Consider the following 14458-nt stretch of genomic DNA (forward strand, 5'->3'; position numbering starts at 1 on the left):
ATGAAGGCCACCTATGAAGAAGCCACAGTTATTATCATCCTCAATGGGGAACAACTGAGAGCCTTTCCTCTTTGGCCAGAAACAAGAAAGGGATGAACATTCTCAGCACTGTTGTTTAATATAGCACCGGAAGGGGCGCCTGGTGGCTCAGTGGGTGAAGCCTCTGCCTTCGGCTCAGGTCATGGTCTCAGGGTCCTGGGATCGAGCCCTGCATCAGGCTCTCTGCTCAGCAGGGAGCCTGCTTCCCCCCCTTTCTCTGCCTGCCTCTCTGCTTACTTGTGATCTCGCTCTGTCAAATAGATCTTTAAAAAAAAAAAAAAAATAAGAAGTACTGGAAGTCCAAACCGCATCCATCAGACAAGAAGAATAAAAGGCATCTAAATCGAAAAGAAGTAAAACTTAACTATTTGTAGATGAAATGATACTCTATATAGAAATCTGAATGACTCCACTAAAAAACTGTTAAGATAATAAATTCAGTAAGGTCACAGGATACAAAATCAACGTACAGAAATCTGTTGCATCTCTGTACACCAATAATGAAACAGCATAAAAAATTAAGGAATCAGTCCCATTTACAACCTCACCAAAAAATCATAAGATACCTATGAATAAAACCGAACTAAAGAGGTTAAAGTCCTGGGGCGCCTGGGTGGCTCAGTGGGTTAAGCCGCTGCCTTTGGCTCGGGTCATGATCTCAGGGTCCTGGGATCGAGTCCCGCATCGGGCTCTCTGCTCAGCAGGGAGCCTGCTTCCCTCTCTCTCTCTGCCTGCCTCTCTGTCTACTTGTGATTTCTCTCTGTCAAATAAATAAATAAAATCTTAAAAAAAAAAAGAGGTTAAAGTCCTATACTCTGAAAACTATAAAACACTAATGAAAGGAATTGAAGATGACACAAAGAAATGCAAAGGCATTCAATACTCATGGAATGGGAGAACAGATATTCTTAAAATGTCTATACTACCCAAAGCAATCTAAATATTTAAGGCAATCACTATCAAAATACCCCCAGGATTTTTCACAGAGCTAGAACAACTATAAAACTGTATGGAACCACAAAAGACCCCAAATGGCCAAACCAACCTTGAAAAAGAAAAGCAAAGCTGGATGTGTCACAAGTTATATTACAAAGCTGTAGTAAAACAGTATGGCAATGGCACAAAAACAGACACATAGATCAGTGGAACAGAACAGAAAACCCAGAAATGAACCCACAAGTATATGGTCAATTAACCTTTAACAAAGCAGGAAGAATATCCAATGGAAAAAAAGACAGTCTCTTCCACAAATGATGTTGGGAAAGCTGGACAGCAACATGCAAAAGAATGAAGCTGGGCCACTTTCTCATATTACACACACAAATAAATTCAAAATGGATGAAAGATCTAAATGTAAGCCCTGAAGCCATAAAAATCCCAGAAGGGAGCACAGCCAGTAATGTCTCTGACATTGATGGTAGCAACATTTTTCTAGATAGGTCTCCTGAGGCAAGGGAGACAAAAGCTTCTACAAGGGAGCTAAAAGGGATACAAGGGAGATAAAAAGCTTCTACTCAGTCAGGGGAACAACAGAACTAAAAGGCAACCTACGAAAATGGGAGAAGCTATTTGCCAGTGATATATCTGGTAACAGTAGTATCCAAAATATATAAAGAACTCAATACCCAAAGAACAAATAGTCCCAACATCCAAAGAACAAATAATTCAGCCAAGGAATGGGCAGAAGATACGAATAGGCATTTTTCCATAGAAGACCTACAGATGACCAACAAATCCATGAAAAGGTGCTCAGCATCACTCATCATCCCTGAAATACAGATCAAAACTACAAATGATGCAATTTTAAATGGCATCAATTCCTTGATTTCCCTTTGTTCTGCCTCATTGTTAGTCTACAGAAATGCAACTGATTTCTGTCCATCGACTTTGTATCCTGAAACTTTGCTTAATTTCTGTATCAGTTCTACCAACTTCGGAGTGGAGTCCTTTGGGTTTTCCATATAAAGTATCATGTCATCTGCAAAAAGAGTGAAAGTTTGACTTCCTGTTTGCAGGTGTTTGTCTTTTTTTGTTGTTGTTTGTTTGATTTGTGAGGCTAGGACTTCTAGTACTATGCTGAACAACAGTTGTGAGAGTGGACATACCTGCCATGTTCCTAACCTTAGGGGAAGAGCTCTCAGTTTTTTCCTGTTGAGGATGATATTCACTGTGGGATTTTTGTATATGGCTTTTATGATATTGAGGTATATTCCTTCTATCCCTACAGGTGGAGAGTTTTTAATCAAGAAAGGATGTTGTATTTTGTCAAGTGCTTTTTCTCCATCAGTTGAGAGGATCATTTGCTTCTTGTCTTTTATTAATGTGAGAGATCACCTTACACCAGTTAGAATGAGTAAAATCGACAACACAAAGAAACAGCAGGTGTTGGCGAGGATGCCGTGAAAGGGGAGCACTCTTGCACTATTGGTGGGAATGCATGCTGGTGTAGCTGCACTGGAATACAGTATGGAGCAAAAAGTTAAAAACAGAACTACCCTATGATCCAGCAATCACACTACTAGGTATTTACCCAAAGAATGCAAAAATACTAATTCAAAGAGATACATGCACCCCAGTGTTTACAGCAGCATTATTAACAATAGCCAAATTCTGGAAAGAGTCCAAATGTCCATCAACTGATGAATGGATAAAGATGTGTTGTGTATGTATAGACACACACACACACAAATTATGGAAACAGCCTGTGTTCACTGGTAAGTGGATAAAGAATGTGTGCTGTTGTGTACACACACACACACTGAAATAGTAGTCATAAAAAAGAAGGAAATCTTGCCAGTTGCAGTGACATGATAGGAACTAGAGAGTATTATGCTGAGTGAAATAAAATCAGAGAAAGGCAAATACCATATGATTTCATCTATATGTGGAATTTAATACGTAAAACAGATGGACAAAGAGGGGAACAAGACAAAAGGGAAAGCAAACCAAGAAACAGACTTTTAACTATAGAGATCAAATTGAGGGTTACTGTAGGGGAGGTTGGTGTGGGGATGGGTTAAATAAGTGATGGGAACTAAGAAGTGCTTATTCTATATGTTGGCTAACCGAACATAATTTTTAAAATATAGGGAAAAAACTGTACTTCTTGTGATGAGCACTGGGTGTTGTATAGAAGTGCTGAATCAATATAGTGCACACCTGAAACTACATCACACTGTATATTAACTATAACTTAAATAAAACTTTAAAAAATAAAATATACCTTAAATGTAAATAGTTGTTATATTCAACTAATGAACTGCTGAACACTACATCAAAAACTAATGATGTAATATATGCTGGCTAACTGACCATAATAAAAGTAAAAATGCCTGAGTCCTCCAATCAAAGCACATACAGTGGTTTAATGGATTTAAAAAAAAAAAAAAAAAGAACCCATTTACATGCACCCCAAAAGCAACTCACCTCAGACCTAAAGAAACATAGAGACTGAAAGTGAAGGGATGGAATTTACCATGCAAATGGAAGTGGGAAAAAAGCTGGGTAGCAGTGCTTATATCAGATAAAACAGACTTTAAAAGGAAGACTTACCAAGAGACAAAAAACAGTATCACATAACAATAAAGAGGTCCATGCAACAAGAGAATATAATAAGTATCTACACACCCAACACAGGAACATCTGAATATATAAAGCAGATATTAATGGACATAAAGAGAGAAACTGATGGTAATAAAATAATGATAGGGGACTTTAATAGTCCACTTCCCTCAATGGATAGATCATCCAGACAGAAAATTAATAAGGAAACATCTTCCAATGACACACTAGACCAGATAGACATTACAGATATATACAGATAATTCCATCCCCAAACAGTAGAATACACATTTCTTTCAAGTGCACATGGAACATTCTCCAGAACAGATCACATTTTAGGCCACAAAACAAGCCTCAATAAATTTAAGAAGAGTGAAATCATACCATGTACCTTTTCTGACCACGATGTATGAAACAAAAAAATCAATCACACGAGGAAAAAAAAAAACAAAATGGAAAAAAGGTAAAAACATGTGGAGGCTAAACAATATGACACTAAACAACATGGTTCAATGAAGCAATCAAAGAATAAATTTTAAAATATATGAAGACAGGGGCGCCTGGGTGGCTCAGTGGGTTAAAGCCTCTGCCTTCGGCTCGGGTCATGGTCTCGTGATCCTGGGATGGAGCCCCGCAGTCTCTGCCTGCCTCTCTCCCTACTTGTGATCTCTGTCAAATTAAAATAAATAAATAAATAAATAAAATATATGAAGACAAATGAAAATGAAAGCACAATGGGCCAAAAGCTTTGGGATGCAGTGAAAGCCATTCTAAAGAAAAATAGTGATACAGGCTTCTTTCAAAATAAAAAAAAAAAAGCTCAGAAAATCTAATCTTAAAGGAAGTAGAAAAAGAAAAATAAAGCCCAAGGTGAGTAGAAGGAAGGAAATAATAAAGACCAAAGGAGAAATAAATGACATAGAGACTTAAGGAAAAAAAAAAAAAATCAATGTAACCAAGAGCTGACGCTTTGAGAACATAAACAAAACTGGTAAACCATTAGCCAGATTCATCAAGAAAAAAAGAGAAATGACCCCAATAAATAAAATCTAAAACAAGAGAGAAGTAACAACTGATGCCACAGAAACATATAGAAGTATAACAGAATAATACAAAAAACTATATGTGAGAATAATACAAAAACCTATATGCCAACAACTTAGAATACCTAAAAGAAATGGATAAATTCTAGGAATATATAATCTTCCAAAACTGAATTAGGAAGAAATAGAAAATTTTTACAGACTGACTACTACTAGTGAAATTGAATCAATAATCATAAGATCTCCAAAACATAAAAGTATAGGGCCAGATGAATTCACAGGTGCATTCTACCAAACATTTATGTTAGAGTTAATACTTATCCTCAAACTCTTCCAAAATATAGAAGAGGAAGAAAATCTTCCAAATACATTCTAGGAGGCTAGCATTACCCTGATTCCAAAACCATAAATAACACACACACACACAAAAACTACATCCTTTATCCAAGACAACATCCTTTATGAACATACATGTAAACATCCTCAATGAAATAGCACCAAGCCACATTCAAGAATACCTAAAAGGATATTTCATCATGATCAATTGGGATGTATTCCAGGGATGCAAGGATGGTTCAATATTTGCAAATCAATCAATGTGAAACACCACATCAACAAAACAAAGGAGAAAAATATCATCTCAATAAATGCAGAAAAACATTTCACAAAGTTCAACATCCATTCATGATAAAAACTTCAACATGACTCAACATAGTAAAGCCTTATATGAAAAACCAACAGCTAACACCATACTCAGTGGTCAAAAACAGAGGTTTTCTTCGAAAATCAGGAACAAGATAAGGATGTTCACTCTTGCCACTTGAAAAAAAAAACACAAAAACTTTTTTTTTTTTTAAGATTTTATTTATTTGACAGAGACAATCCGAAACAGAGACAGTGAGAAAGGGAACACAAGCAGTGGGAGAGGGAGAAGCGGGCTTCCCACTGAGCAGGGAGATTGATGCAGGGCTTGAATCCAGGACCCTGGGATCATGACCTGAGCTGAAGGCAGCTGCTTAATGACTGAGCCACCCAGGCGCCCCTACTCTTGCCACTTTTATTCAACACAGTGCTGGAAGTCCTTACTCAGCAATCAGATAAAGAAGATGTTAAACTGCCATCATTTGCAGGCGACATGATGTTACACAGAGAAAATCCTAAAGCTTCCACTAAAAAAGCTTCTAGAATAAATACAGTAAAGCTACAGGATACAAAGTTAATATCCAGAAATCAATAGCATTTTTTGTCCACTAATAATGCAGAAAGAAAAATTAAGAAAATTTCATTTATATTTGCAACAAAAATAATAAAATACTTAGAAATAAATTTAAGCAAAGAATTAAAAGACCTAGACTCTGAACAATACAAAGCATTGATGAAAGAAATTGGTGATGACACAAAGAGATGGAAAGATATTCCATATTCATAGATTGGAAGAATAATATTGTTAAATGTCCATACTACCCAAAGCAATCTGCAAATTCAGTGCAATCCCTATCAAACTACCAATAGTATATTTCTTCAGAACTAGAAGAGAATCCTAAAATTCGTATGGAAGCACAAAAGACCCAGAATAGCCAAAGCAATCTTAAGAAGAACAAAGCTAGAGATATCATAAACCCAAGTTTCAAGAGATACTACAAAACTGTAGTAATCAAAACTATATGGTACTGGCACAGAAACAGACACATAGATCAATGGAACAGAGCAGAGAGCCCAGATGTGGACCCTCAACTCTATGGTCAAATAATCTTTGACAAAGCAGGAAAAATGTCTCTTCAATAAATGGTGCTGGGAAAATAGGACAACTATATATAGAAGAATGAAACTCAACCAGTCTCTTACACCATACACAAAGATACAAACAAAGATTCACAACTCTAAATGGATGAAAGACCTCAATGAGACAGGAATCCATCAAAATCCTATAGAACATAGGCAGTAACCCTTCGACACTGGCCACAGCAACTTTTTTCAAGTCCCTTCTCCAAAAACAAGGGAAACAACAAAAGCTGAAATGAACCTTTGGGACTTCGTCAAGATAAAAAGCTTCTGGACAGCAAAGGAAACCATCAACAGAACAAAGAGGCAACCCACAGAATGGGAGAAGGTATCTGCAAATGACACTATGGACAAAGGGCTGGTATCCAAATCTATAAAGAACTTCTCAAATTCAACAGCCATAAAACAAAAAATGGGCAGAAGACATGAACAGACACTTCTCCAAAGAAGACATACAAATGGCCAACAGACACATGAAAAAATATTCAACATCATTAGCCATCAGGGAAATACAAATCAAAACCACACTAAGATACCACCTTATACTGGTCAGAATGGCAAAAATTAACACGGCAGGAAAAAAACAAATTTTGGAGAGGTTGTAGAGAAAGGGGAACCCTCCTACCCTGTTGGTGGGAATACAAAGTGGTACAGCCATTTTGGAAAGCAGTGTAAAGGTGTCTAAAAAAGTTAAAAAATAGAGCTACCCTACGATGCAGCAATGGCACTACTGGGTATTTACCCTAAAGATACAGATATAGTGAAAAGAAGGAGTACATGCACCCCAATGTTCAAAGTAGCAATGTCCACAATAGCCAGACTGTGGAACGAGCTGAGATCTCCTTCCACTGATGAAAGGATAAAGAAGATGTGGTCCATATACACAATGGAATATTACTCAGCCATCAGAAAGGATGAATACCCAACTTTTGCATCAACATGGATGGAACTGGAGGAGAAGATACTAAGTGAAATAAGTCAAGAAGAGAAAGTCAATTATATGGTTTCACTTCTTTGTGGAACATAAGGAACAGCATGGAGGTCATTAGGAGAAGGAAGGGAAAAATGAAGGGGGTGGAAATCACAGGGGAAGATGAACCGCGAGAGACTATGGATTCTGGAAAACAAACTGAGGGTTGTCATTTATTTGTAAAATAATGTTATGGTGGTCAGAGAACATACTTTGAATATTAATTATTTAACATTCACTGAGACTTGATTTACTTCCCAGTATATCCCTTTTTTCTTTTTAAGTGTTCTCTGTGTTCCTACAAAGGAAGTATCTTCTGTAGTTGTAGATGTGGTGCCCATACGGGGAAGAAACTTGGTGCACCTTCTTAGATTCTCGGGTACTCCTGTTTTATTTCTCTTTGTCAGTGACCCACCTGAATTAATTGCCCTTCTAGCACTTGGATGAAATTCAGTACCATTTCAGTTTACCAAAAAAAAAAGTAAATAATAGTCATTCTCCAACTTCAGAGAAAATCTGAAAGTCAAAGAACCTTATCTTCTGTCAGCACAGGATGGAAAGAAACAAAGTCTGCATGTTCAGCCTCAGCAGGCCTTAGTGAAAATCGGGCCCAGTTGCAGGATGAATAACACTCTAATATTTGGGATTGAGATACTTGGCGGACAATCTGAGAATCAGGACGTACACACCCATTTCCCTGAACCCTTTCTGATGGCAGAAACATCCCCTTCCATATTAGCCTCACCTGAGGTGGATGCCTTGAATGATGATGTTTGTCCTCCTCAGGACCTCACTTTCATTGCCTCTAGGTTGGTATCGAGAATCAGGTACCAGCAGAGCCTGGAGAGAGAAATACAAACCCTGCTTTGGGCAAAAAGTACCTATAAAACAAAGGAATTACAGGACCTGCCTAATAATAGGGCCTGGGGAGTGTGTGTAAAAGTGGATCCTGGTGTTCAAAGAGGGAAGGTAGAATTTAAGACCTGACGAGATTTACCTGGGGCACTCACCTTTGATTCACAAACTTTACTTGAGTAAAAATATCTGAAGCCATCCCAGTGGACTAAGGATGGGCAGAGTCAGAGTGGCAATCAAGATGGTATGACCTGAAGGGATCTGAGGCAGTGACTGTTACATCACAACTCCCTAGGAAACTAACTTATTTATATAAAGAGAAAAAAAAAAATGTAGTTGCCTTCCACCTTGGTAGAAAATTGGGACCCCCCCCACCCAGTTTGCAGCTCTAAATTTATATACTCCAGAGCACACTCAGTGAAAAGAAGGTCAGTGCCCCTTCAGTGACATTCCTGAAACTCCATCACACATGTATACAGTGAATATTCCTTCAGTTGTTCCTCAAAGGAACCTGTGGCCATCTGCCAGGGTGGGCATGCACTGGGAAGGTAAGAGGTGTGTCGAGATGTTTCTTCTCAGGTGAAGGACAAGCTTCTGTACTTCAAGTATCTCTCCACTTGAACAAAAACAATGAAAATAACACTTTGTGGGTCTCTCAAATTTGAATTAGGATGCAACAAGTACCAAAGCTGGGAATATTCCTCTGACTCACATACTGCGTAACACCAGAAGCTGCCAGATTCTCAGGGGCCCAGAAACAAAGCCAGAGCAGACCCTAGCTGTGGCACAAGATACCCTCCTTCTTGATCCTAGAACTCAGCAGGTCAGAAGGTGCTAGCAAGATCTAGGACTGGTAAGGATGTTGTCTGGAATCTGGAAAGCTCCAACAGGGAAGACAGAACAGAGAGGTAAGATTCTGGAGTTAAATAATGTGCCTTCTAGGGATGAGAACGAGTCATGTGAAGAGTAGCTCCTGTGCCCTGGTAGTGACAGATCACCAACAGCAGGACATAAAGTGAGAATGGATCAGTTTCCCATCCTAAGCTAGATGTGATATGATCCGCCCATCATAGAATTCAGTGTGCACAGCAGTGATCTCTTGTGCAATGGTAATGGCCCTTTTGGGACTGGACCATAGGGCCCAAGTGAATCACGGAACAGGTAACCCAGATTCCTACCCGTGCTGCCTCTCCTGACAGTTCCCATGCTTCTTGGGGGGCTGCTACCAATAACCAGCATGAGGAAAGGACTCAGAGTGAATCACAACCAGGTTGGCTTGTCGTGTGGGTGTGGGCGGAAATGGCCTGTGGGGCCTCTGCTGCCTCATTACAGCGCCACTTGGGATGTCCCTGAAAGACGCTGTGAAAGGAAGTCCTTCAAACGAACCACGCTGAGAGTGGCTCAGTCATTCATTCATAAGGAAGAAAATGACTGGAGGTACAGAGACACATGGACTTTTGACAGTGGCAGATGGATGACCCAGAAGGGTCCAACTGGAGGTCCAAGAAAGGTGGAGGAGGGCAAACAGCATGAGGTTTTTGTGTCTTACCTGAAAGCCCACCAGAGACCATGTACTATAGGGAAGGCTCTCAGTGATATAGCAACAGGATGACCATCCTCTGGCTGCCAGGCAGACTCTTCTCACACATCCGGCCCTTGTGCAGAGGCCTGGGAACAGTGTCCGGGATGACAGCTAAGCATAGGCTCAATAGCAAGGATTCCTGTACCAAGACTCATGTTACCACCATAGCTGAAGGCTTGTCCAGTGGACAGCAGACTGATGCTATCAACTCGGCACCATTAATCATGGGGCAGTATTTTGTCCTTACGGCCCCTGCCTATGGTTCTGCCAGCACCATCCCCAAAGACTCACAGAATGCCTTACCTGTGATATCCCACAGCACTGCCTCTGAACGAAGGACTCCTTTTCCACCAGAGGAGGTGTGACCATAAGCTCATGACTATGGAATGCACTGGTCTTGTCCCATCCCACCATCCAGGATTAACTGACCTGATATGATGGTGACATGGCCTACCAACGGTTACTAAGGTGCTGGCCAGAGGGTCAACACTTAATGTGGCCTGGATACCATCATCCAATCCAGGATGTGGCACACATTCTGAACTGATTACCAGTGATGAACAGTGCCACTACTGCTACGGTATAGGAGTCTGAGGACCAACAGGTGTCGGAGTGGCCCCAATTACGACAGCCAGCAACCCTGCATATTTTGTTGTTTCTCATTCATGCAACCTGGCACTCTCAGGGATTGTAGGTAAGTCCCAGCTCCGGGAGACGGGAGTGGAGACAGTTCTTTCAGCGTCACAGCAAGAATACCTTTAAGAGGAATCTGTGATTACCACCTGACTCTCTAATGTTCTTGGCCGAACAGGCAAAGAAAGGATTGGTTCTGATGATTGGGATAGTAACTGACAAACATCAGGGACGAAGGTTGCTAGTAGATGATCGAGGACAGTAGGGTGTGTCTAAAAACCTACATGAAGGAACTGGGTATCTCTTAGCAGTGATTTAGCGGCAATGGCTTTCAATGAGCAAGGGAAACCACCACGACCATCGCCTTGGGGATGAAGGTCTGGGTCATCCCACTAAACAACCCAGAGAGCCCAAAGTGCTACTTGAAGGGAATCCAACAGAGGGGCTCTTGCCACAGGCATCCAGAACAGGTCGTCAGCTTTGGGACTCTGGTCACACCTGCAGAGTAAGGATGCCTTTGTTCTCAGCAGGAGGTGGCTCAGGGATGGTAGGTCCCACCATGTAGTCTGAGGGCTGTACACGATGGGAGGAGGTGATGCAAAGGCTGGACTGAGCTGGGACACAAAACTTACACACCTCCAGTACCCTCAACCGTCCCTCTCTCCTGCAGTTGGCACCCCATCTGCACCAGGCTGCCCCGCCCCTGGAGCTGATGCAAGGCATTTGAGCTCTCTGCCAGCCACCTGGGTGCTGGATGGTGCATACTGGAGGGGCATGGGAGCGAGCACACAGCGAGCAAGGGCCTCAAAGAGCTACACCCTCAGAGCAAAGGGTGCAGGAAGTAAGAGAAGGCAGCTTAGTGCTGACCAGAACAGGGGATGGGTGGGGGCCTGGTAGGGAGCTGAGGCAGTGCTACCCGGAACCTGCACCACTGGACCACCTACCTTGGATTGGCCAAAGATGTTCAAATGCGAACAGGACTGAGGCAGCCTCCATCACCAGGTCCCGTGTGCTCCGTCCTGTGTCCATGCGTCCCCAAACACGGAGCAGCATCCAGCTTCCTACTGTTTACATTTTTTTGGCCGCCTAATAATGCAAAGCGATAGGTCATTATTGTTTTATTCAGCTGTAATTACTTATGATTTTGAGCATTTTCCCCTATACTTTAGGGTTTGGTTTCTTCTGTAAATTATGTTTCCTCTTAGTTCAATTTGGGGTTTGCTATCAATGGCATGGTTAATTTTGGTTATGTTGTCACTTGTACAGAAAATTTAAATTTTGATATAAGACTATTTCACTAAGGGATTTGCTTTTGTATTATTTAATCCTGCTCTAAAAAGCCTTTTCTAATTTTCCTATAATTACAAAATATAACTTTTTATGTATAAATTATAACTCCTCCCCTGTAATTTAAAAATATGCTGTTTAGGGGCTCCTGGGTGGCTCAGTTCATTGAGTGACTGCCTTCGGCTCAGGTCACGATCCCAGAGTCCTGGGACTGAGTCCCATGTCGGGCTCCTGCTCAGCGGGGAGCCTGCTTCTCCCTCTCCTCCCTGCTACAGCCCTCTCTCTCTCTCTAATAAATAGATAAGATCTCAAAAAAAAAAATTTTTTTTAATGCTGTTTAGATCCTTTACACACAAAAACAGTTTGTGCATGGTACAAGAGGAAATCTGATTTTACTCCATTTGCATAGCCAGATCACTTACTGAAGCATCATTTCTGACTTACGGGACTTCCACTGTATACCCAACCTCCAAACATACCTGTGCCTCAATCATCCACTGTCTCTTCACACACGGATGCCACTTGTCTCAGGGACAGAGTTTAATTCTGTCTTCATAATTCACAGAACAGGTCTATCCCTTCCTTTGCCCTTTTTTTCCTGCAAGACTGTCTTGGCTACTCTTGTCCTCTTATAGCTCCATATACATCTGATCATCTCTTTACACTCTATTTTAAAAACAGTAACAATTATATTGGTATTGCTTCCAATATATGGTCTCTTTAAAGTAGTAATTCTTCTGTTCACAAACACAGGTTATCTCTATTCTTTATTCCTTTAGAAAAGCTGTTTTTTCTTTAGAAAAGTTTTTTTCTTTTTAAATCCCAAGATATTACAGTTTTTGGTGTTATTGTGAATGGGATAATTTTCCTATATTTTCTAATTTTTGTTACACTGATTTCAGTATACAAAAAACCTATTCACCAATCATGATTTGCTAATTCTAATGATTTTCTTAGGTTTCTAAAGGAGATAGTACTATTTAGAAATTACAGCACACATACCCATTTCTAATTTTTTTTTTTTTAGAATTTAAAGAAGTATTTCATTTATTAGTACATCAAGGGCAATACTTAATTATAGTGATCTATGCTGTTTATACTGTTTCTAACATCAGTAAAAACTTTTCTGATTACCTATCATTAGGCATGTTTACACTCTTTCACACTCCCTTTATCTAGTTAAGAAAATTATTTTCTAAGATATTTCATAATTCCTGCTTAGATTTTCTTTTTAACTCATCAGTTGTTTAAAAGTGAGTTTTAATGGTGTGTATGTGTGTGTTTGGTACGACTATTCAAAAGGAATTTTTGTATTTAGCAATTAATATTTTGGAATTTGTTAAGACTTAGCTTGTGGCCAGGTACTAGGGAAAGTTCTTCATGTTTTCTGTTTCTGCTTAGTACAGAGTATCTTGGATGCACCTGGAGTAACAGAGGCTCAGAGGAAGGCTGTCTGCCTCCTGGCAGGAATCAGAGGGGCCACTGAGGCCCTTGTGCTCCCCCGGCAGCAGCGGTCCTCGCCATATGAAGGGAAGGAAGCCTCAGAACTTGGATTTACAGGACACGAGAGCATTGCACACTTCGGTGTTTTCCCCAGGCTGTGGTATCACACCTCAAAGACCTTGCTTTCCTGTGAAGAGCCTGTGGGCCAGACTTCACACACAGCATCTGCAAAAGCTTCCTACGCTCCCACTAGGACTCCCTCCAGAAGCTTCCTACATCACACCCAAAGCAGGAGCCCACAGAGGTGTCCCTGGGCAGGGCCACCAGAGCCGGACACACCACCATCCTAATGCTGCAGCCAGCACGTGCCAGGCTCTGGCCAGTGGCCTTCTGTGAGGACTGGCCCCGCTGCTTTCCCAGTCACCACATGTCCATGCCGCTCAGGTGGCCTTTACACTCACCAGTGCCTTAGCTGAGCTCCCCTCTTCTGCCAACACTCCAGCCTCTTACCAGGTGCCTTCACCAAGAACTCCTGTTTCTCAACTTACCTGAACTTTCTTCATCTTCTGAATGAAACAGCTATTTCCTTTCTTGCCGTGTCACGTGTTTATTTTAGCTAATTTCTTGTCTCCTCTCCCTTTCCTCCATGGCTTTATGCAGGACGCAGGAGGTCCGCTGACTACCAGACATGCCTGTAATCGGATGAACAGAGTCCGGACTTCGAGAGGACAAGGACCCCGGGTTTCCAAATATCTGTTATGTAAGATACTCACACCAGGGGGAGGCCGGGCAAAAGGTATATCCAGATACCTTACGGCACTGCCTTTCCAACTTTTCTGTAAACCTAAAATGATCCGAAAATAAGCCTTATCTTAGATTTTAAAGGTGGGGGGAGGCCACAGATTTTTCCTTTTGAGGAAATGACTATATGTGGGCTTGTCTGTACGGGGCTCAGGAGCTACGGGGTTGCGGTTCTGCACAGCTGGAGCAGCAGGCTGTAGTCGAGAGGTTTTAACCCTCATTGGCTCTCAAGAAGTTTTCCTATTTTTGAAGACTTTTTCACAGTGCAAGTCAACTGGCAGCCACTCCATCGAAGCTGAAGAGGTCCCTCTCTCCCGTCCCGGCCCAGGTGGCGCGGGCATGTGGTGAAGCCAGAAACACGCGCATCCTGGTGTTCGGAGCATCGGAGCAGCCGGGACGTGTTCAGACAGCGTCAGTACCTTGCACGCAGCGGCAGCAGTACAGGGGCAGCCGGCAAGACGA

General features: G+C 41.3%; 1 long non-coding RNA gene across 1 annotated transcript in view; it reads right to left on the bottom strand.

The window, feature by feature from the left end:
- Window positions 1-11890, bottom strand: part of LOC122917791 — a 28331-nt gene extending 16441 nt beyond the window's left edge. The window contains exons 1-2 of the long non-coding RNA XR_006386469.1: window positions 11410-11890; window positions 8141-8235 (exon numbers count right to left, since the gene is read on the bottom strand). This is a non-coding gene — a long non-coding RNA (uncharacterized LOC122917791). The remainder of the gene's footprint in view (window positions 1-8140; window positions 8236-11409) is intronic.
- Between the last annotated feature and the right edge of the window lie 2568 nt (window positions 11891-14458).

The sequence above is a fragment of the Neovison vison genome, chromosome 9, assembly GCF_020171115.1.
Source record: "Neovison vison isolate M4711 chromosome 9, ASM_NN_V1, whole genome shotgun sequence".
Lineage (NCBI taxonomy): Eukaryota > Metazoa > Chordata > Mammalia > Carnivora > Mustelidae > Neogale > Neogale vison.